The sequence below is a fragment of the Trichosurus vulpecula genome, chromosome 4 (genome assembly GCF_011100635.1).
Source record: "Trichosurus vulpecula isolate mTriVul1 chromosome 4, mTriVul1.pri, whole genome shotgun sequence".
NCBI classification, from domain to species: domain Eukaryota; kingdom Metazoa; phylum Chordata; class Mammalia; order Diprotodontia; family Phalangeridae; genus Trichosurus; species Trichosurus vulpecula.
This window is the reverse complement of record NC_050576.1, coordinates 61,651,088-61,676,087: the sequence shown is the minus strand read 5'-3', so window position 1 is coordinate 61,676,087 and position 25,000 is coordinate 61,651,088.

Below are 25,000 nucleotides of genomic sequence, written 5' to 3'. Positions count from 1 at the left end.
CCAGCACATCCCACTCTTACCAATGATATGGCAACAAGAGACTGACTTGGTGATGAGGGGTCTGAAGGAATTTACATGTAAAATGTAGCAGAACCTATTATGAGGCACCATTTTGGAAGCCTCCAAGTCAGCCAACTTTTACTGGGAAATTTATACTAATGGTCAAGCAAGGGTCAGGGCTTTCATTGAGTAAATATTCCTTTTCTAAACAAACCTTGGGAGACAGTCTTTCAGTGTAGCTATGGTGGTCCCTAATGGGCCTCTCCAAATTTAGGTGATGGCCACACCATCTATCATTAACCTATACTCAAAACCCTCTCACCCTGGTAGGGACTGCACCATGCCAGCACCCAACGTCATCTCCACACAAGAGAATGATTTTAGTGTAGGTATTGCTCCTATTTTTAATGGGTCCTTCTCAAAAAGCCCTAGTGTTAACATGAAATTTACTTTAAGATTTCTTTTTCATTTAGTAGTTCAGGACTACTCCAAAGCTATATTCCTGAGCTCACCCCAGGCAGCCTGAGGGAGTAAATAGAGAGCTGGCCTGGGAGCCCAGAAGAGCTAGGTTCAAATCCTGCCTCTGGCACATATCATATGATTCTAGGAAAATCACTTGACCTCCCAGTACTTCCAAACCACTCTCTCAGACCATAATAGATAAGGTGCTGACCTGCATTAGCATAAGTGTTCAATTCTGGGTGCCGTGGTTGAAGGACAATCTGATAAACTGCAGTATCTAGGAGAGGGCAACCAGTATGGTTCCCTCAAGAAGGACTTTAAGTCCGTGTCATACCAGGATCAATTGTAGGAATCACAGATTTTTAGCTTGGAAAAGGACTTGGGAAGGGCATGATAGCCTTGGTCAAATATTTGAAGGGATGTCTTATGGGAAAAAGGATTAGGTTTGTTCTGTTTGGTCCAAGAGGGCAGATCCAGAGGCAATTGGTAGACATTAGAGAAAGGCAAATTTAGACTTGAAATCAGAAAACAAAAACAAAAATATTTTCTAACAATGAAAGCTGGCCAGAAGTGGAAAGGGCTGTCTCAAGAGGTGGTTGGTTCCCCCTTCTTGGAACTCTTCAAGCAGAGACTCAAAGATCACTTATCAGGTTCTGTTATACTGAGGAAATTCTTTTTGGTTATGTATTGAAGTCTCTTCTAAGTCTCAAATCCCAAGATTCTGTGATCTTTACAACATGGTGAGGTAAATGGTGTGGTTATCATTATACCTCTTTTACAGGTGAGAAAATTAGACTGGGACATGTCAAATGACTTTCCCAGGGTCACACAAATAGTAAGTGTCTGAGGCAAGGTTTGAACACTGGTCTTTCTGACTAAACCCAACACTCTTTCTATTGTGCTTCCCAGCAGTCAGGGATGATGATCAAGAATGTGGTCCTGTTGGGGTTGGGGTTAAAAGGAATCATAGAACCTCAGTCTGTTGAAACAGGAAGTAAGCTACATGTTACCTAACTTCTTGATACCTCAGTTTCTTCATCTCGTAAATGAGGGGATTAGACTCAATTTCTTAGATACCTTCTAGTTCTAAATCTGTGATGCTATGATCTAGTCTAAATGTTCATTTTATAGATGAATACAATGAGGCACAGAGATGAGAAATGATTTACTCGAGGTCTCAGAGATTCAGATGCTAGTGAATCTGACTGGCTATACTAGGCTAAGAAGCAAGAGGGTGGAAAACATATAGTCATCCTCTAATGACTATTTATATTTTCTGCAAAAGAGAAAGTGGTGACAACTGGGAGTTTGCTGGGCTTTGGGAAGAGATGGGGGAGATAGGGTTCAACTGTTGTTTACTTTTACCTTTGCTCTAGCTGGAATTTTCCATTCCTGAATTTAGGCACTACATTCATTTTAATAAAAAATTACTCTGTCTTGGGGCCAATTTGATTTTAAACAATGTCTCCAAATGTTTACAAACCAAGCAAATGAATTCTGAGACTTTTTAATCCAGACTTCCTCAATAAATTTCACAGCCAGAATGACAGATATTTGTTATTTTGTCAAAATTATATTCATCAAACCATTTGGAACAAAGAATCTTATAATATAAGAGCCAGAAGGAGCCTTAGACATCATCCAGACCAAATCCCTCATTTTATATATTCTCAGTGGTGAACAGGATCCCAGAAACCCATCTAATCCACTGCACAAGACTCCCCTCTACAGCATACCAACAAGTAGTCATTCATCGTTAAAGTTCTCTCCTCAGGAGAACCCCACCATGACCTCAGACAACACATTCCACTCTGGGATAGCTCCAATAATTTAGACATTTTCCCTTATTTACAGTCCAAAGCCATCTCTATAAAACTTCAACCCATTGCTTCTAATTCTGTTCTAGTTCTATGAGTCAGAAGTTTAATCGCTTTTTTCCAAGACAACCCTTCAAATACTTGAATACAATTATTTTGTCTCCTTCACCTGAAATCCCACAGTCAAGCTTTCTCTTCTGCATCCTCTACCAGCATAACTTCAAAGCCTTCACCATTTCATCTGACCTCTTCTGGAAACTCCAGTTTATCAGCCTCTCCCCTAAAATGTGCAACCCTGAATTAAATAGAATATCTCAATGTCATCTTTCCAAGTCAGAGAACCTTAGGTGTGTCATTTCCCTAGTTCCATACACTGTGTGTCCCTTAATGGAGCCTAAAATTATATTAGATTCTTTTGACCCAAAGAACCCACGGCTAGGCACATATCCGCAATGAGGTCAAAGATAGAAAAACCTCATATATACCATAATAAATTTATAGCAGCATTTTTTGCGGTAGCAAGGAAGCAGAGTAGATGACCAATGGCTGGGCTAAACAAATTGCAATACATAAATGAAAAACAAAGCTTCTTCTCTGTAAGAAAAAATATACATGGAGACTACAGCGAAGCATGGGAAGACATATGCAAAATAAAATAAACAGAATCAGGAAAATAAGATGTGTAACAACTATAATAATGCATTCAGAAAGAACAAAACAAAACTGAATGCTGGGGAACCTATAGTGACCAAGCTTAGCCCCCAAAAAGAGATGAAAGAGATCACATCTCTCCCTTCTTTGCTGAGATGGAACTTCGTACATATCATCAGGCTCCACTGATGCGTTAAGTTTGCTGAACTCTTTTTTACCTCTTTCTTTTTTATTCTTTGTCACAAGGGATGACTGTCTAGGCAGGGGATTAAGAAAGGATATATTTAGAAATGGAGGTGAAAACAAAAGTTTTTTTTTAAAGATTACATTGGCTTTTTCAGATACCATACCAAACTGTTCATTTATTTCAAACTTACAGGTCACTAAAGCCCCCAGACTATTTTCAGATAAACTGTTATCTGGTCATCCCATATTTGCAAAGGTAATTTTTTGAATCCAAGTATAGGATTTTGCAATTTATTATTAAATTTCATCTTAACAAATTCCTCTCAATGATCTATATCTGCTTCTCCCGTATCTCAGGTATTGATGCTCTCCTAGCCATTTTTGCTCTGCCCTTTTCAGTACAAAGATCATTTTCTTTGCAGAAAAAAAAGAAGCAAAATAAAACTCTTCCTTCTTTCTTTTAGTAACTCTCATTTTCCCAATCACTTGGAGCCTTATCCCTTCTTTAATCCTTTTTCCCCCAATTTTCCCCTTAAAATAAACAAACAAACCTCTGTATATTTAGGCTTACTAACCAATCTTACCTCAATCTGAGCTTTTGTAGTACATTATTCTTAGAAGAGTCTGACACATTTTCATATTCACTCTTTATTACTTGCCTATGTCTCTATCTTCTGTTTGTCTTTTAACAATCTAAGTTGTTTGATAAGCTCCTTTTCATCCACACTGGAATGTTTTTTCCTGTTTCCAAAATGTCGTTCATGAGGATTTCCCACATCTCCTGGGCTGATTTTGCTTAAAGAACTTTAGCTGATGAAATCCTATCTATCCATTCTTAGAACTCTTTGAAATCTGCTCTCCTAAAATCAGATAGGCAGTGGGCAGCTAGGTGGCACAGTGGATAGCTCACTGGCCCCAGAGTCAGGAAGACTTGAGTTCAAATCTGATGTCAGACACTTACTAGCTGTGTGACCCTAGGCAAGTCACTTGAGCGCGATTGTCTCCAAAAAATAAAATCAGATAGGAAAATTGAGGCATATAGAGATTAAGTGACTTGCCAACAACTATATAGCTACAGAGTTGAGTCAGAACCAAGATTAGAACTGAAATGACTTGATTCATAGTCTGGTTACTCTAATAGTAATATAGAAAATCAGGCATCTGGGTGGCACAGTGGATAGAGTGCTGGGCCTAGATTGAGGACGACTCCTCTTTGTGAATTCAAATCTGGCCTCCGATGCTTTGTGACCCTGGGCAAGTCACTTAATCCTGTTTACTTCAGTTTCCTCATCTGTCAAGTGAGCTGGCAAACCACTCCAGTATCTCTACCAAGAAAATCCCAAATGGGGTCACAAAGAATCGGAAGCAAATGAACAAAAAAAAAAATATAGAGAACCACATCTGGTTATACAGAGTATTTTTCCACTTAAATGTTTATGATTGAATCAACAAGCATTTATTAAGTCTTTATAGCCAGGCACCATGCTAAGCATTAGGGATAATGAATTAAAAAGATAATAAAAAGAAGATTAAAAACATAAAAAATACTTCAGATTAATTCTACAAGAAGACAAAAATCCTGATCAATGGGTGTCTCTGCTGGGTCAGTCTGCTGGACTCCTGAAATTTGCTCCTATATGGGTGGCTCCAATCTTAGACCCACCTGTGTGCTACCAAGTTCTTTGACAAGAAGCACTACTGTAGTCTTTTACTTAAAGTTCCTCTGTGGTCTTTCAAAAAGAACAAAGATTTAGGATTAGAAGAATCAAATTCTGCTGCCAAAGGCCCACACTTTGAGGTTTATTGTTTCCAGGGCAGGGAGATAGGAAAGGTATAGCTTCTCCTACTCAACAACTCTTCCTGGTTTAGATCTAGGTTCCCCTGATGAAGGACCTCAACCTAACCTATAGTGACCACCTATTATGATCCAAAATAAAAAAAAAAAACATAGTAACCAAAATTCTGTGAAATTCTAGGCTCTATGCAAATGAGTTGATAGAGAAGGCGAGGAGATGAGATAATGGCGCAGTCTGTCCTGGAAGCAGATGTATTGTTTCTGCTGCCTTTTTCATATGTAACTGAGCTATTCAAAGCCTCACCTTTTTTTTTTCCCTGTTTTATCAGGATTTCTTTACTCTCCCCTATTCTCCAAGAAATATTTACATTTTTCAGAGGACTGAAGTCCTTTATACCAAAATGAGCCCTGTCTCCTCTGAGAAAGGGTTTACACTTAGTGCACCAATTTAAAAAAATACAAAATATATTAGATGTCTTCTATGGAAGAAGCATTGTGCTAAACACTATAAGATACACAAATTTTTAAAAAGGCGTAATCCTCATCCTCATGGAACTTACAGTCTAGTGAAGGGTGGGGTCAAGATACAAACATCTATCATTATAAGCAGTAGAGAAGTGAAGAACACAGTGTTAGAGACCAAAGGATAAAGTCACTAGGACTGGGAAGAGAAGGTCAGAGAAGGCTTTTAAGAGGAGGGGGCATTTGTGCTGAGCTTAAAAGGATGAGCTAGACATTCATGACAGTAGAATCTGGAAGGGAACAACTGAGCCACTAGCTACCTGGTCAGGACCGTGTCTCACTTTTGGGGACCCTTAAAATGTTTCATCCTGAATCGAGGACATTTCCCAACTATTCTCATCATTAACATGTTCATCTGCTCTCTTTATTAGCCAGAGCTCACATCCACTACAGAAAATGGGATGGGATTTCTGAAGCTCCTTATTCATACTTGAGGCTGATTTGGTGAAGGAGGCGTTGTGGATGGGCAGAGATGCACAGGAGCCACTCACCCCAGAAGAAAAGGAGCACAGTGGTAATAGCCGTCAGCAAGGCCCGACTGAGCCGACAGCCCAAGCCCATCCGGGGATGGGCAGATTCCAGGCAGACCACCTTGTCCACAGTCGTCACTGACTCAGACAGGTCTTCTCCTTTCAACCAGATTCCTAAATCCTTGTTACTGTTCAGTATCCAGGTCAATGCAGCTTCAAACCTTGCTGGTGAACTGCCGGTTACATTTGCAATGTGTTCCTGTGCTTCGATAACAGGAATGCATTTACTCTTTAGACTCTCCGGATTTCCACATTCAAAATTACAGGCTTGTATGGCCAAGAAGTTATATAACTCATGCAGCACCTCCAGCAAAACATGAAAAGGTCTCACCTTATATGATCTATGGAATTGCTCTTTTACTCATTCAACATCCTGTTGCTTACTGATCCAGAACCTGCTGCTTAGAGGCCATGTACTGCCCTCTACGTCCTCAAGTTCAGCCCTTTGACTGAATCCAAACTTCACAGAACAATCAAAGGGCTGCACTTGAGGACCCAGAGGGCCACATAATGGCCTCTTGGCCAAAAGTTACCCACCCCTGGATTAAATGATCATTGATTTCTTCCCTAGTAATTGTAGAAAGAACTATGGGCAGACCTATAGAAAAATATTCACAGATGATGCTATTTGTCCAGTTTGGAAATTTATTCACAAAACTGATCAGTTACTTATAGCATCACAAATTTAGAGCTGGGAAGGAAATTTATTGTTGTTCAGTCCACTCTAACTCACTGTGATGCCATTGGGGGTTTTCTTGGCAAAGATACTGGAGTGGTTTGCCATTGCCTTCTCTAGGTCGTTTTACAGATTAGGAAACTGAGGCAAACAGGATTAAATGACTTGTGTAGGGCTGCACAGCTGGTAAAGTGTCTAAGGTCAGATCTGAATCAGGAAAATGAGTCTTCCTGACTCTAGTCCTGGTGTTCTACCCGCTGCACCACCTAGATGCCCCTGAGAGGGAAATTAGAGATCATCTAATCTAACCCTATCATTTTACAGATGAGGAAATAGGCTCAGTGACTCAGTAAGTGACTTACCCAGGGTCATATGGCTAGTAAGTGGAAGGGCCAGGATTTTAACTAAAATCCTTTGACTCCAGAACCACTAGATTACACTGCCTTTAACTTTAATCAACTTTAATTAGGCAGCTGGATGGCCGAAAGGATAGAGCTCTGGGCCTAGAGTCAGGAAGTCCTGATTTCAAATCTAGCCTCAAGACACTTACTAGCAGAGTGATTATAGAAAAGTCATTTTTAATCTCTGTCTGCCTCAGTTTCTTCAACTGTAAAATGGGGAGAACAGCAACTACCTCACAAGGAATTGTCATGAGGATTGAATGAGATTATTTTTGCAAAATACTAAACACAGTGTCTGGCACATAGTAGGGACTTAATGCTAATTCCCTTCCTTATTAACTAATAGGTATAGGTGTGCCTTGTTTTGTATAACTGGGCCATATTTGCTAAATTGAATGTAAATTAATATTTTGTAAATGGGATCCTGTTTGGGATCTTGTTTCCTGATTGGTTTTGATTATTGTGTCTGAGATGTATTCCTGTATAATACAATAATAATCACTTATGAATGCAGTAAAACTTTTTTGTGCACATACTCAAATATTCCAATAGATCTCTCTTTTAAATTTATTTAGGTATTTGGTCCGATGATGCACATAGCAGCCCAATCCCCATCTGCTCATGCTCTTCAGTTTCCATCCCTCTCCTCCCAAGAGCTTCTCACAAGAAAACCAAGGAAGTATCTGGGCTGTTCCCCTTTGCCCACCTCCACCCCTTGCTGTCACCATGGGGTTGGCCTTTCTGTTTTTGCTCATTTTCCTGACAACTTTCTCTCTAATTCTTCTTCAAAATTCCTGACTTGTTATATGTTGCAGCCTACTCACCCTGATTGTTTGCCTCTGTTCTGTGATTATCATCTTTAATTACCCACAGGCTACATTGTTCCTTGACTCGTCTCCACAAAACACCACCAGTAGAATGTTGATATTAAAAAGTGGTTCCTTTGTTTCTGGGAGAAGTTTGAGGTCATTAAAGGAGCTTTGCAATTTCCTGAAACCAATCCTGCTCACTTTCTTCCTCTTGTTTAATTCTGGTCCCAACTCACGGTGCATTTGTACTGTCTGTCCTAGATACAGATATGGGAGGGAGGAAAAGAGGGGAGGAGGGGGGACGGGTTGAGAGAGAGAGAGAGAAATAACATGCATCAATGGATAAGCTCTCATCAAACTGCCTGTCACCACCTGAAAAATATTCATCTTTTTTTTCCGTGTGAATGATTAGGATAAAATTTTTTGAGTGATTGTAGGTCTCTTCTAGGAAGCCCTGCAATGTCTGGAGCTTAATGTAACCACCATAATGTGATGCACAAATAGGGAAAACCTCATATCTACAAGTACTACCTCTTTAATTTGCACTGTAGATCTCTTGTATCATAATGGAAAATACTTTCAGTGAACACACTATCTCCTCATCTTACACCTTACCTGATAGATACAATCAGAGGGCTATTTCTGTTCTCATGTCTTTCAAGAAATCAATCATTTTTAAGCCAGCCTCTCTTTCCTAGATCAAAAATAGAGGGTCTTCAATCCACTGAGTTCCAATGAGCTATCCTTGGTCTTGGTCCTTCAGGGCTCTGCTCTCTGCCAGTAGCTATGAAAAACTTATCTGTGCTTTTAACTCTGATCAGTCTCTATTGACCAATCGGCCACATATCTGTAAGGCAAGCCTTTCAGTATTCTTTACATCACCCCTTTAAGAATAGTCCTACCTCACGTATGTATAAAACTTGATACCTTTCTAAAGGGTTTTCACAATTACATAGAATTTTAGAGGTGTAAGGGACCTTAGAGAGCAATCATTTAATCCAAACCCCTCATTTTATAGAAGAGGAGAATAAGATCAGGAAATAAAATTACCCTGGGTCCCATAGCTAGGGGATTCTGCATTAGGAAAGAATCAGTTAGAGTTTAGGTCTCTTCAGCTCCATGCTTTGTCCACTATACCCATTTGAGGAAAAGGGGGAAGACTTATGATTTCATTCACTTAGAGGCTTCCCAAAATTCCCAATTTCTTCTCCTTACAATCTTAGGAAATCTAAAAGTTAATTAATGCCCAGGAGACCTAAAAGTTAATTTTCTCTTCGATCCTCAAACCTCCCTTACCTCTTTCCCACCCAGCCTCAAGAATAAGGACCTCACCTTATGCTTTACTAAGAAAATTTGTTGTTGTTAAGTTGTTTCAGACTTTTCATGACCCCATTTGGGGTTTGCACCTGGCAGTCCAGGTGCAACAGTGAAAGGGCTATCAAGTAGGTTAATTAGATGATCTAGGTGGGATTAAGGAGTGGTCAGTAAATGATAGTAGTCTGGGGTGGGCCAAGAGCTACAGTGAAAGGAATGTCAAGTAGGCTAATTATGTGATCTAGGCAGCCTGGGGTGGACCAGTTGCCTTGGGCTGAGGTCGGTGATCTGGGCTACTGAAACGTATGGGACTGGGTTGCTTTCAAAGACATGGTCTTTTCCTTTTAGGGATCCAGGTCCCATCGCCCCATCACATACATACCAATAGAGGTATGAATCATCTCTCCTTGCTAACCTGTGAGCTTCTCCAAACGAGGGTTGATCTGCTTTTGTCGTTATCCCCAGTGCAATGGCTGGCACATAGTAGGTCTTTATTAGAGACTTGTCAATTGTTTGAAGTGGCAAGTCCTAAGTCACACAGCCAGTAATCATTAGAAGTAAATCATGAACTCAGGTCTTCCTAACTAAGGCCAGCCTTCTGTTCCCTACCATGCTGCCTCCCATTATTGGTCATTAATTATCCAACCCTTTAGGGAATATCATGATCATCCGACCTTTGTCCAAGAAGCCTCTGCTATTACGCTCTGAAATTCATGCTACAAAATAAGCCAGATTTTGTTGCCAGTTGGGTTTTCACTTGTCTCCCCCTCCTCCTGGCTAAAAATTCAGGACGGAATTAGAATTTAAAATGACTCAACAGTGGTAAGTGATCATTAATAAACAAGGGAGTCGGATTGCATTTTGTACTCGTTGCTTCTCTCACATATTCACAAGTAGAAAGACGTTGGTCCTTCAGTTCCAGAAAGGGAGGAAAAGAAGCAACGTGCTTATTATACCCACACGCAGCCTTAGAAGTTCTTCTGTGAGTCAGCTACAAGCCCTGCTAGAGGGCTTATTACCCCTTCCTCAAGGAGATCAGACAGGGCACTCACCCCTGCCCCCTTATCACTTTCTCACACTTCCCTTCCTAAGGAAACTTCAAGGTTCCGTGCGTAATGATGCTCTTAACCAGCTGGCACATATACATTAGAGAAGAGAGCATACTCCCTCGGTTATATGATGCAGAGGCAATCACATAAATCTAATATCCACTCTCCTCTACCATTCATTCCCTGCCCACCACACACACGCACACACGCACGCACGCATGCACTCACACACAATCTTTCTACCCAGCCTCACTCAGGGATGTGTGCATACTCCACCCATGTTCTTAAAACACACGTGCTCAGAGAAAGGCCAAATCACTTTGGTCATTGGTAGCTGGTCTTGCCCTCAGACAGGGCTAGTACCAATAGATATCATCTATTGGAGAAAACAACATGTGCACATGTAAGACTATATAAAACATATACCAAGTTAATACAAGATAATGGGGGAAGTGCTGGCAGCTGTGGAGGGGGAGGATCAGGGAAGGCTTCCTGTAGGAGGTGGCGCTTAAACTGAGCTTTGAGGGAAATTAGACTTTCTAAGAGGAGGAGGTGAAGAGGGGATGACAATAACTAGCATTCCATAGTGCTTTAAGGTTTGCAGAGCACTTTACAAATATTATCTCAGCTTTTTCATCCTCACCACCACCCAGAGATGTAAGTGCTATTATTATCCCCACTTTAGAGTTAAGGAAATTGAGGCAGTTGGAGGATCACACAGCTAGTAAGTATCTGAGGCCAAATTTGAACTCAAGCCTCTTGACTCCAGGTTATACACTCTATCCTCTGTGTTACCTAGCCATCTCATTCCAGGTTGGGCCCAAACCATTCCTCTCCCTAACTTGCCTGTTTCTGTGCAAGATACCATCATCTTTCAAACTCAAGTTCAAAACCTCAGTGTCGTCCTCAAACTGTCACTTTCCTCTCTCACCCCACTTGTCCAATTTATTGCTAAGTCTTACAGACTCTACCTCCGTAAGAGCTCTCTCATCTCTCCCCTTCCCCACTCCCACAGCTGCCACCCTAGGTCAGGCCCTCATCATCTATTGCCTGGACCATTATTTCAATAGTCTCCTAATTGGCCTCCCTGCCTCAAGAGCGGAAAAATGGACTCTCACATCTCCCCTCCAGGCATTTTCTCTGGCTGTCTCTGATACCTGGAATGCTCCAACTCCTCATCCCCACCTACTGGCTTCCCTGGCTTCCTTTAAGACCCAACTAAAATCCCATCTTCTATAAGAAGCCTTTCCCAACTTCTCTTAATTCTAGTGTTTTCTTTATCTTAATTATTTCCTATTTATACTGTGCGTAATTTGTACATATTTGTTTGTTAATTGTATCCCCCAGTAGATTAAGAGCTCCTGGGGAACAGGGACTGTCTTTTGCCTCTTTTTTATCCTTAGCATCCTGGGTCATCTCCAGTCATCCTGATAAATATCTAGATGGTCACTGGATCTAGATGGCTCTGGAAGAGAAAGTGAGGCTGGTGACCTTGCACAGCCCTCCCTCAGTCAAATCAAAGTCAACCGCAAGTCATGTTATCATTTCCCTGATGTCATGGTCCTCTTTGAAAATGAAGGACAAACACAATCCCTAGCACTTAGCCAGTGCCTGGTACATAGTAGGTGTTAAATAAAAGTTGATGAATTGATGTGTGAGGAACAGCAAGGAGGCTGGTTTGTTTCTCTTGTAGACTACATGAAGTCATAATAAACCAGAAAGGCAGGTTGGAACCAGCTTGTGAATGGCTTCAAACATCAGACCAAGGAGTCTGTGTTTGATCCTAGAGGCAATAGGGAGCCAAGGATTAATTAAGTCAAATTGAACTGCTTGAGCAGGGGAGTGACATGGTCAGAACTATGTTTTAGGATTATCACTTTGGGAGTAAATTAGGAGCACTCACTCCAGAAACATGAATGATGCCTCTTTATACAAGTTCTAGAAGTTATCTGTTCTTCCTACCCATTTCAGTTCCTATATGTGCTGGTGAAAGCCTTTCCAAATGAGTGACTATGTGGTAACTGAGCCTCTGTACTAGGATCAGGAAGAGGAGAAAAACCAGACACAAGACTGATGTGCACCAATGAAATTTATTAAAGGACATTCTATATGGCCTCATGAGGCCTCTGAAGGCAATAGGAGGAGTGCCATAACCCTCTATGTCTGCATCCAGATAAAGAAGCTCCCAAAGATGACTTCCCAGCTTTCCCCTTTCGTACCGGAAAAAAAAATCCATCTATGACTATTATTGGGACAATCTTTTTGATGGATGTGGGACTGAAGAAGAGAATTCCAGGCAAGTGATTATGAAGTAAACAAGGTATTTATCTGGCAATTAAGTCCATAGAGCACTAGGCCTGGAGTCAGGAAGACCTGAGTTCAAATGCGGCCTCAGACTACTAACTGTATGAACCTGGGCAAGTCACTTAACCTCTGTCTGCATCAAGTTCCTCAATTGTAAAACGGGAGAATTAAAAGTACCTATCTCCCAGGATTGTCGAGATAATCAAACAAAATTATATTTGTAAAGCTTTTAGCATAGTACCTGGCCCATTATTTGTTTCAGGAGAGACTTTTGAGCACTATCGTTAGTTAAGGGGAATGAAAGGCATAGAATTGGAATGTCCCAACCCCATCTACTTGAGAGCTAATAGGATGGGGAAGGGTGAGAGATCTTAATTGATCCCAGGTACTATGAAGTGACTTGGGCCCAGGTAGACACTTAGCTACAGAGTAACAATGAGGAGACAGGAGGAGACCCTCTCTGCTGGCTTTAGAGGTAAAAGCAAAAGAGAGCAAGAAGCAATTAGGAATACAGGAGAGCAACCAATTAAGATGGGCATGAGCCTTCCCAGGGAGCTGTGTGTCTAAATTGCCTGCCAGGAAGATGCCTTAGATTGGACTTTTGAGAAAATTCTTCCCTGCACAGATGGTCATGAGCTCACACAAAGAATAAAGGGCCCAAATTTTATTCACAGCCTGAATTTCGGATTTAACTCTTCATTCTCTTGAATCACTCTTTCACATCTAAAGAATGTTTTAGATAAAGGAAATAAGCTAACTTGGGGCATATTGTTTATATATAGAGAGGCAGGGGGAGGGAAAAAGAGAGAGAGACATAGTTATATATATAGTTTTATATATAGTTATATATTTTGTTACGTATCTGTATATATATAATATTTTATAGATAGATAGATATCTGGTAGTTGTGTGAGGGGCCAGAAGGCACTTGCTTGGGGCTAGAACGGACCCTACCCACAGGCAGATTGGAGAGCAAAGCTTTGCTAGCTGGAATTCCCTAGCAAGATAGAAAACCTTCAAGTAAGACCTATCCATCTGCTCTTTCACAACAGTTAAATTTGGAGATGCTAATTACCAGTTCCCTCAAGCCACACTACTAGGGCACTTAAGGTTTGAGCCTCCATGTGCCTACCTTCAAAATGAGAGGGCTGAATTAGATGGTCTATAAGGTTTATTCCATTGCTGGAATGGAATATGGTGGAATTTTATATAATGGAATGGAAATCATGGAATTCTTCCATCCCATTATGATTCTCTAATGCTGTAACTTGATCTGTCTCCTTAACTCTAATTCAATCTCACCAATGGCCTGCTAAACATCTCCACCTGGATACAACTATGTGGCACAGTGGATAGAGCACCGGACTTGGGATCGGGAAGACCTGAGTTCAAATCCTATCTTAAACACTTACTAGCTACATGCCTCTGGAGAAGTCATTTAATCTTTATCTGCCTCAATATCCTCAGCTGTTAAATGGAAATCACAGGATTGATGTGAGGGCCAAATGAAAACAACAAGGTTCTTTTCCGAGGCCCGTGAGCTCTCCTCCCTGTGCCCCCAGGGACATCGCTTAAATTCTCTGGCCTTCAAATCCCTCCTCCATAAAATAAAGGAGGTTGAGAATGAACTAGATGACTTCAAATGCCCCATCTGGCTCTGAATCTATTATCCAAGAGGAACCAAAAGAGGTGGCCTGGAACCAGCCTTACAAAATGGGACATAGTGGAACTAGTTAGACATGATGATGCTTGATGCTCACTTCCTGTCTTCAACCCATCTTACTGCTGTTCATAAAAGGACTTCCACGGATAAAGAGGGAGATTAAATAGAGATAGGCAGGATAGAGAGAGAGAGATAACAGAAAGAGATATACAGGATAGGTGATATGGACAAGATAGATGATAGAGATAGACAGATACAAATAGATGATAGATAGATTCAGATGATAGACTAGATCCATAGTTACAGAGAGATAGATAAATAGAAATAGACTTCAGCAGTGGAGAACCTGCAGCCTTGAGGGCACATGTGGCCCTCTAGGTCCTCAAGGGTTGCTCTTTGACTGAATCCAAACTTCACAGAACAAATCCCCTTAATAAAAATATTTGTTCTGTAAAACTTGGACTCAGTCAAAAGGCCACACCCAAGGACCTAGAAGGCCATGTGGTCTCGAGGCTGCAGGTTCCCCACACCTAGACTAGATAGATAAAGAGATAGAGAGATAGATAGATAGATAGATATGATATGATATGATATGATATGATATGATATGATATGATATGATAAAGATAGACCAACTTGCTAGATAGATGATAGAGACAGACAGAAAGATAGATGGATAGATGGCTGGCTGGCTGGCTAGCTGGATGGATGGATGGATGGATGGATGGATGGATGGATATAGATCAATAGAATAGAACATTTTATTTAGTGCTCACAGGCACTGTGCTAAGCATTGAGATATAACTGCATAGAAGCAGACCATTAACATCATCAAGCTCTCCTCCTCTGACCCCTTTTCCTTTCCTGGCCCCAGCTTTTCTTTGGTGTCCACATTCCAGGGAGTAGAAATAGAGTAGAAATGCCAAGAATAAGAGTTGCCAAAAGAGCTGCAGTATCTTAAGAGCATCACAAGACATAAAGTCTTCACATCTGTGGCAAAGGCTGACTTTATACGTTCACAAAGAAAATGAGCTTTTTTATTTGAAAACAGGAAGCAACAGTGCTTCTGCCGCTGCCAGTAAGCTTTGAGGTGCTATAAAATGCTCCCCTGAGCCATTCCAAACCTCCAGCCATTCAAACTCAAGGCTGCTGCTATATTCATGATAATGCTTTATATTCATTCCAAGCCCTTTCCCTGAAGCTCAGGGTGTTTTACTTCCATCTCATTAATCCATGCAACTTGTCTGTGAGATGGGTAGACAGGTATTATCTATTTATCACCGCATTTTCACTGGGGAGAAAAGTGAGAATTAAAGAGCAGTCAGCAGTTTTGTCTTGTCTTGTTAAGACTAGGTCTCCCTAGCTCTCCCCCACTGAAAGTACAGGGGCTACTCCTGGGCCAGCCCCATTACTGATAACTAAAGGGCTTTGGCCAGCTCCACGTCCAAACTGAGTCAGTTCTCCCCTCCTTAGGCGACCTGTTGCACCCAGGCACTCACCGTACTGATGCTGGACATAATGCAGACACCCAATTGACTTCACCCAATTGGGAGTTCCAAGCTGCAGTGAGGTAATGCCTATTCTACAATAAAAGAGACTGAGGTAGAGCTCTGAGCCAATAGCACCATATTAAAGGGTCTCTGGTTCCCTCTAGAAGTAGACCTTAGATCTTCTGCATGATCTGAGATGCCCCTTCTTCCACTACCTTGTTTTTACAGAATTTGGTGCCCAAATTTGCAAAAGAGGCATGGCAAAATCTCATTGATAGACCTTGCTCTTGAGGGCCAAAATGACATATCAGCAGGGGAGTCATTGGTTGGGGAAAGCATGGGGCATCTCCACTGACTGTGTGATCATAAGACTGTCATAAGACAGTCACTTGCTTGTGTTGGACAAGAGAGAATGGTCTGGAGGTACAAAAATAGGTTGGGGGACTTTCCAAAGCATCAGGGTATCCCACCCATGCTGGGTTTGGACATGGAATTTGAGTAAAACAGGATGGAGATGTCTTTACTAGCATTCTTGTGGATGCACAAGTGAACCTTATAACTTGGTAAACAAGTAATGTTTAAAGTTTGAGGCTGACTATAAGAATCTATCTATCTATCCCTATCTTATCTCTGTAGGATATCAAACTGATTAATACTGATTGGAATAGAGCAGGGCTCCAAATGAGTTATTTCTGACAAGAGCAGATTCAGGCAGAGAGTAGGACTAGGTCTTAAGTGAGTCACTCCTAGGGTCTTGGGCAGAGTTGGGCTATCCAAATCAATTCAACGAATGCTTAAGTACCTACTGTATCTAAGACACAGCACTAGGGCTAGGGACGCAGAGACAATAAGCAAAAACAAAAGCAGGCTTTGCCTTCAAAGAGTTCGCATTCGACAGAGGAAAACTGAAAATATACATATGCATATATATACACATATATACACATGTGTGTGTGTGTGTGTGTGTGTGTGCAGAGGAAGAATGCTAGCAATTAAGAGAAAACAAGGAAGGCTTCATGGAGGTGTTCAACATTAAAGGAAGACAAAAGAGACAGACGAGGTTGAGATGAGAGAAGAGTGCGTTCAGGAGTGGGAAACAACGCATAAAAATTTACAAAGGCAAGAGGAGTATAAGTACCAGGAATGACTGGCAGTCTTTTTAGCTGCACTATGAAATTCATTAGCCAGAAAGTTAAGTTACAGTCAGATAACTGAGATCCTAAAATGCCAAAATAAGAAGTTGTATTTTATCCTAAGACAAGGGGAAGAGACTGATAGCTTTGGGTCAAGGGGGTCGTAAGGCCAAATGTGCACCTCAGAGGGTCATTTTGACAGCTGGGTGCAATATAGATTATACAAGTGGGAGAATGGAAGCAAGGAGACCAAGTGGGAAGCTGATGCAATAGCCCAGGTGAGAGGGAAAGAGGGCCTGAACTAGGCTGGGGGTTGTGTGAGGAAAGAGAACTCCCTCTTTAAAGAGCCAGATGGAGGAGGTGCTATGGAGCTAGAAAGGGCAAGAGTAGGCAGCCAATGAGATATGAGAGACAGGGAAGATAGAGAACTTTTTTTAAATTAGGCATGAATGAATGAATGAATGAATGATTTGAATTGAATGACTGGGCAAAATATCTTTTTATTTATATTCTGTGTCATATGATTAATTTGTTTATTTGAGGGAACTGTTCCCAGAAGCAACTCATTAAATAATCTATTAAGGCATGGAGGGAAGAAAGACACTGATGAATATCATGGGCTTTTTGAAACATTAGAAGTATCATGGTGTTGTTCAGTCATTTCAGTCGTGTCTGACTCTCTGTGGCCCCATTTGGGATGTTCTTGGCAAAGATACTGGAGTGGTTTTCCATGTTCTTCTCCAGCTCATTTTACACATGAGGAAACTGAGGCAAACAGTTAAGTGACTTGCCCAAGATTACACAGCTAGTAAGTATCTGAGCCCATATTTGGACTCAGGTCCTCCTGAATCCAGGGCCAGCATTTCTCTGTCCACTGCACACCTAGCTGCCTATGTACAACACAGGTTTAAGCTTAATCTGCTTTACTAACATTTCCTTCCTCACTTTCTTAAGTCTAGACAATCAACAAAGCAATAAATCAAGTCCTACTTCATAATGTCTGCCTATTTCTGAGGTATAAATGCTCACATTGAAAATGTTAAAATCCCGGTTCTCATTATACCCCTGATTGTAACCTACAGGAGACAATCTTAGGAATCTTGACCTTGACCTTGGGCAACTAAAATACTCAAATATGCCAACACGGTCAAGAACAGTCAGGTCATTAAATAAACATTTATTAAGTTCCTACTATGTGCCAGGTCCTGTGCTTATCACTAAGGATACAAAGAAAGATAAAGGAAAGTCCCTGCTCTTGAGGAACTTACAATCTAATGGGGGAAACAAGATGCAAATAACTGTGGAACAAAATATACACAGGATAAATTTTAAATAATCAGCAAAGTAAAGGCATGAAAATTAAGAGGGATTGGAAAAGGCTCTCTATAGAAGGTAGGATTTTAGTGGTGACTTAACAGAAGCCAGAGAAGCCCAGAGATTAGGAGGGAGAACATTCCAGGCATGGGAGGTGGGGGTGATAATCAAGAAAAACACCTGGAGCTGGCAGATAGCCTTTGTTAGAAAGCTGACTGCTACAGCCTTAAAAATACTTGGCCTACTACTTCCATGACGGAGAGCAAGTTCAAGAGCTTTCTGGTCTCTGGTCCTTGACTCACACCCCTTCCCAAAAAAGAATGGAAATGGAGGTAAAAGATAGCACCTAATTTCTGCCCTGTCATTCAGACATCTATCTCCCTGGCCCACTTAAATGCAGCTCTACAGGAAAAAAATAAAAAGGTGAGGGGGAGTCAATTTGTGGTGGGAAACCACAGCATCCAAGTCTGTGGCCTTGTCGATGATCCACTGAACTCAAGCCAAGACAAGATTTTAGTGAGATACATTCAATTAATTTCCCTGATAAGCCTTAGATTAATTAGCCAAGTCATGCTGACAAGAAAATATTTGGGCTTGGGGTTTTGTCCTAGTGACAAGAGCCCAGGATATCTGGCCAGGCTATTTCATTAGATTCAAATAGTAATCTGTTATTCTTCTGAACACATCCCCTTATACTAGCCAGCTTAATGCCTTAGAGCAGACGACCTTGCTCTCTGGTTGTGTTCTGTATGTGCATATCTTGTCTCCCCAACTGGACTATGAGCTCCTTGGGAATAGGGACCATAGCTCCTACCTCTTCATGCCCCTTTTACAGGGCAATGCACACTGCTGTCACTCAGTAAACAAATCTTGCTGACTGGTTTCCTATGCTGGAAAATGTCGGAAACATTCCCCATATATCCCACATTCCCCTGTTGAGATTCTGCTTATCCTTCAAGGCCTAACTCAAATGTCTCCTTCTGTATGAAATATTCCTTGATACTGTCAGGGAAGAGATTCTCCCTCCTTGCTCAGAATTCTCGTGACACCCTTTTCAAGTTTCTCTCAGGTGCATACATTATTCTGTTTCATATTAGAGCTGTAACCTATTTATCTTATCTCCCTTACTAGACTATCCTTGAGAACAGGCACCACATCTTAATTATCTCAGTAGCTATATATAACCTGGCAAAATGCTCCATGTGTGATAGAGATCCAATAATTATTCGGCAGATAATTAAAAGGATGAATGAATTGGTTAATTCTTGCCTTTTTCAGATTTAATCCGTGCTATCGGTCAATCAACCAACAAGCATTTCTTAAGAGTTTTCTATGTTCTAGGCACTGTGCAAGTGGGATAAAAGTACAAAGAATAAAATGATCCCTACTCACATTCTAATAGAGAAGACATATACACACATACACATAGTATCATAAATATAAGATGAGTAAATGCAGTAAAAACACAATAAATACAAGGTAGTATGTGGCACTGTCTTGAATCTTCGCCACTTATAGTAACCACTAGACAGACTGCTACTTTATGTTTTATCGTATCCAATTCAGACACATCAAAATATGTTTTCCATCTACTAGAGAAGCACTTGGATCCGTTTAGTACACAGTTAAAGCCTATAAGAGAGGGGGAAAAATTACTTGCAACCACTTGTATTTTTTGATGCATGAAGGGTTTTTTCTCTACAGGCCACAAAGCTGTTGTTTTGGGAACAAAGAAAAAGAAAGAGAGAGAGAGAGAGAGAGAGAGAGGAAGGAAGGAAGGAAGGAAGGAAGGAAGGAAGGAAGGAAGGAAGGAATCAATTTTGGCTAAAGAAAGAATTTCACCTCACTTAAATTCAAGAAAGTGGATCCCTTGTCCTCTAGAGGCAGCAGGGGTGGTTTTGCTATGAAAAACCATGTACACTGAGAAAAATGACAAATTGAGGTTGAAATTGGTGACCACCCAATATCTATTCCCCAGGGTAATAAGGATAAAAGATAAGAGCAGGTACAGAGGAGCTTGCTCAGTAAACAAAGGACTTCCCATACAACATCAACAATTGCAAATGGCGGGGTCAGGAGGATGATTCCTGCTCCACTTTCCTGTCTCCTCTGGGCAGGTTGGATGGGGCTCTTCTTCATAGATAGGATCTTGGATTTCGCTCTAGAAGGCTCTTCAGAGCTTAGCTACTCGACCACCCTCACTTTATGAATAAGGAACCTGAGGGGGAAGCTGAGGAGAAGAAGGAACCTGAGATTAAGTGACCTAAGATCAGACAAATAGTAAATGGCAGAGCCAAAAATTTCATTCATGTCCTCTGACACCAAATTTAACATGATTTCAACTGCATCCCACCAAATCCTACACCAAGCCCCCAAACAAGTAAATCTTGACTTGTTCTTAATTTCACCCAGGATAGTACTGTAACACAATCACCACAATACATGTTGATCAAGCACTTCCTATATGGAAGGCATTAGACATATGTAAATGGAAGTATCATTCCCACCATCAATCAAGGCAACAAGCATTTAGGTGCCTACTGTGTGTCAGGCACTGGGGATACCAAGAAAGAAAAAAAAACCAGTTCCTGCTCTCAGGAAGATTACATTCTAATGGGGGAAACAAGGTAGAAATAACTATGTATAAACAAGATATACAGCAGAAATTGAAGACAATCTCAGAGGGAAAGCACTAAGATTAAGGAGGCCTGCAGACTAAGACTAAATCAACAAGCTCTTTTTTTTTTAATTAATGTGTCTGCCATGTACCAGGCAGTGGGGATAAAAAGCCCTGGCATGGCTTCCTTATGGGGAGGAGGAACGGGAGGGAAGAGGGAAGGGACAAGCATTTATTAAGTGCCTACTATGTGCCAGGCACTGTGCTAAGCACATGGAACTTGAGGAAATTGATTAGACAGGACAGAGCCAAGGTGTAGGTAAAATGACCGTTCAGCAGTCCCACAAAAGGTTTCACGATTCCATGTTTCAAGTAGTAGTCTTCCAAGAGAAACCATAGAAGTTATGGGCTACTGTTTCATGTTTTAGGTCTTTGTCGATGCACATTCATTAAATCCTGTTTTAAGCATCTCTTGTGTTGGGAGGAAATATATAGCTGTTCTATGTCTGATCTGCCTAGTACATTGAATATTTTTCTCATCCCTTTCAGGAAGACCCTAGACATGAGCCAGATTTCTTTCAATGATGTTCCCATGGGCTCTGGGGTGAGGGCATAAAGAGCTACTCAAAAGAGGCCAGAATCCCCCAGGACTGAACCAACTGTAGTACAACTGTTCCCATTTTTCAGATGAGGAAAGAAAATCTGAGAAAGACAAGTAACATTCAAGGTTGTACAGCTAGTAGCTATCTGAGGCTGGATTGGAATCCAAGTCAAGCCTGACTCTAAGTCCAGCATGCTTTATTCCTGACATCATAACAACCTCTCTTTCTTGTGTAAAAAAAAAAATAATTCCCAACACTATTCTTATACTTAAGTCTCTTAGGATCATTGCTCCTTGAATTATGTCCGCCCACCAAATGCCCATGTTGGGTTATGTCTATTTCATATTAATTTGCTTTGGAGGCTGGTGTAGTCCATATTTAGCCCACCTTCCCTTGAGAAAAGAACATTTAAATCAAGCAGCGCATGTGCCCCCAACACATGGATTAGATGAGGTTGCCAAGGCAACACCAGCTGCTTCTGACATCACAGAGAAAAGATGTCACCTCCCCAGGAAATCAATCTCCATTTAGCCTCCGTATTTGCCTTACATTTCTGTATCTTTCCTTTGTCAACTTTTCTGGAGTCTATGGGACTCCAATAGGCCTCCCAGAGCTGCCCTCCTAGCTTGGGAAAGATGTTCCTTTGTTTGTGGAGTTGTCTTTCTCACAACTCCTTTTTTCTATCAATCCTGTTTGACAGAAGATGTTTCTGAAAGGAACAGGGCCCTCAGCCCAACAGAACTGCCATGACTCCTCTCAAATGTGGCAACCCCTTTTGTAGCTAACATTGTTCATCTTCTCCACAGTGAGGTCTGGTCCTGAGCCCCACAAGAGAGGGACACAGAAAAGTTGCAGAGTATTCAGAGAGGACCCACAAAAAGAGCAAGCCTATGTGAAAAAGTGACAGGGGTAGAGAGTAAATTTTTGGCCTCAGTTTCCTCACCTGTAAAATGAGAAAACTGAACAGGATGAGTTCTAAGGTTCTTCCCAGTTCTAATATTGTGAGTCTATGAAATTGTTAAGCTTAGTGAAGAGTTAAAGGTGAGAAAAAGTTTATTTAGTCTTCCAGTATAGGAGGACCTTCCATAGGATTTAAAGCAGGGAAAAGGAGTAGAAGATATCTACAGATAACTATATTTGTGGCTGTGTAATTTGGGGAGAGAAGATGAGAGGGTCAGGGAAAACCTGTGCATTACTTGGTACCCTAGAAATGAAAGAGCAAAGGGACAGTCTGGTGAATTTAAAAGCAGAGGATTCCTATTTTGTCTGTTTATTAGGCATAAGAGCTTGGACAAAACACTTCCATTCTCTAGATCTCAAGCTCCTAATCTGTGAAATGAGGGGTTTGGACTGTATAGGTTCTGAGGTCCTTTCCAACTATGATCCTCCTGTAGCCAGTCAACCAGCATTCATTAAGAACTTACTATGTGCCAGGCACTGTGCTAAGTGCTGGATGTACTGAATGTCTAAGGCCATTATCAACTTTCAATCTTGTGATTCTAATTAAAGCTGACAAAACAAAAAACTAGATGTGGTTGAATAATAGCTACCTTTATGTAGCCTTTTAATGTTTAGAAAGCTCTTTACAAATATTCCATTTTATCTTCACAACAACCCAAGTAGTTAGGTGCTAGTCCTATCCCCTTTTTACAGATAAGGAAACTGAGGAAGACAGAGCTTATGTGACCTGTATTACCCAGCTGGTGAGTTTCTGAGGTCAGATTTGAACTCAGGTCTTCCTGACCCCAGACCAAGGGCTCTGTCACAGCCTCTACTAGCATCAAACACCAACATAAACGGTTGAAACCAACAGATGTATGCTAATGGTTCATTTTGCTGCCCCACACACAAAACATTTTAAAAGATTTTAAACTGGAAAATGGAGCTTCTGGCAATAGAAGACAGTATAGTGATTAGAACCCCGGAGTTGGAGTCAGGAAGACCTAAATTTGAATCCTTCTTTAGATGCTTCCTAACTATGGGAAAGTCACTTAACCTCTCTGAGCTTCAACTGCCCCACCTGTAAAATGCAGATAATAAAAGCATCTACCCCCGTCAGGTTACTGGGAGGATCAACTGAGCTAATGTGGATTGTTAACTGCCTTGGAAGATGAGAGTGTATCACATTGATATTGGAGGTGCTTTCTAAACCTTAAAGGGCTATATAAATGTCCACTATAACTGTTCAAACTCATGGGACCACTCTGACATTGTGGTATAACCTGATTATATGTGAAAAACATATATTCTATCTGATAAGAAGAAAATCGCAGCCAAGCTCAGAAATAACCTGTTTGCTGCACACTTCAGAGGATGTCACAGATCCTAGCGCAGACTGTGATATTTGGGCCCCAACCTGTAATGTTTTGCTACACTGAGCCCATGAAATCATTAACCCTGCCCTTCCAGTCAGGAGCAGTCAAAGGCAGTTGTCTTCCGGTGACAAGGCCATATTGATGTGAAAGTTGGTTCCAAATCACTTTGTCCTCAGGCAGAAGATGTTGTCAAATGATTTATTGAAAGCCCAGGCAGGGCAGAGACTGCTTCCTTATCAGAAAGAAATGTTGTCACTCCAATGAAAGCACAATCAGGTTAGTCTCACATGGTTTGTTTTGATGAATCTGTGCTACTCAAAGATTCCAATTTGGTTACATTAGGCATTCCCAAGGTGCTTTTCATGTTGTTCCCAATATTCTAAAAGTTAGATTGAACAGATTACAATTTCCAGGAACTCACAAAAAAGTACATTACTTTGAATTTGAATTATATTAACTATTTATTACCTACTTTGTTCCCAATGATTCAATGTGATACACTCTCATCTTCCAAGGCAGTTAACAATCCACCTTTTATGGACTTATAAATAGCTTCTTACTACCTTGCCCTGAGATCTAGACATTAGCAAATGTCTGCCCTTGGTGCCCTCTTGGACCCCAAACGAAGTGTAGAAGGAATATTTTCTTCTTCTCCTACAAGAACACTAAATCTGGAGCCTTAAGAAACTGGTTTCAAATCCTATCTGGACTGACTATGTGAGCTTGGACAAGTGTAATGTCTATGAGGCAGCTGGGTGGCCCAGTGGATACAGCACCAGCCTAGAGTCAGAGAGATCTGAGTTCAGATCTAGCCTCAGACATTTACTAACTGTGTGACCCTGAGAAAGTCACTTAACCTCTGTTTGCCTCTGTAAAACCTCCCCTTGTTGTGAGAATCAAATGAGATGATGTTTGTAAAAAGTACTTAGCACAATTCCTGGCACATAGTAGGTACTATAGAAATGCTTATTCTCTTGCTGACTACTCCGCAGTCTTTTATTTTCTTGCTGCATTTCTTTCTTTCTTTTTGATACCTTCAACTCCCATTAGTTCAATTCAATCTAGCAAGCATTTATTGAGTACCTACTGTGTGCAAGAAACTGTGGTAGACCCTTAAAATACAAAGACAAAATAATTTTTAGAAGACCTCAGACTCAAGGAATTTCTAATCTTCTCTATCTCTGTTTATGATTCCTAACTTCTGTGTATCCAGCCTCAATCTCACTCCTGAACTACAGTTCTAAACTGTCTTCTTCCTGCTGCACATCTCAATTTAAATGCCCCATGGGTATCTCAAATTCAACATATTCAAAGCAAAAGTAAACATACAGAAACCTCACACCCATCAAA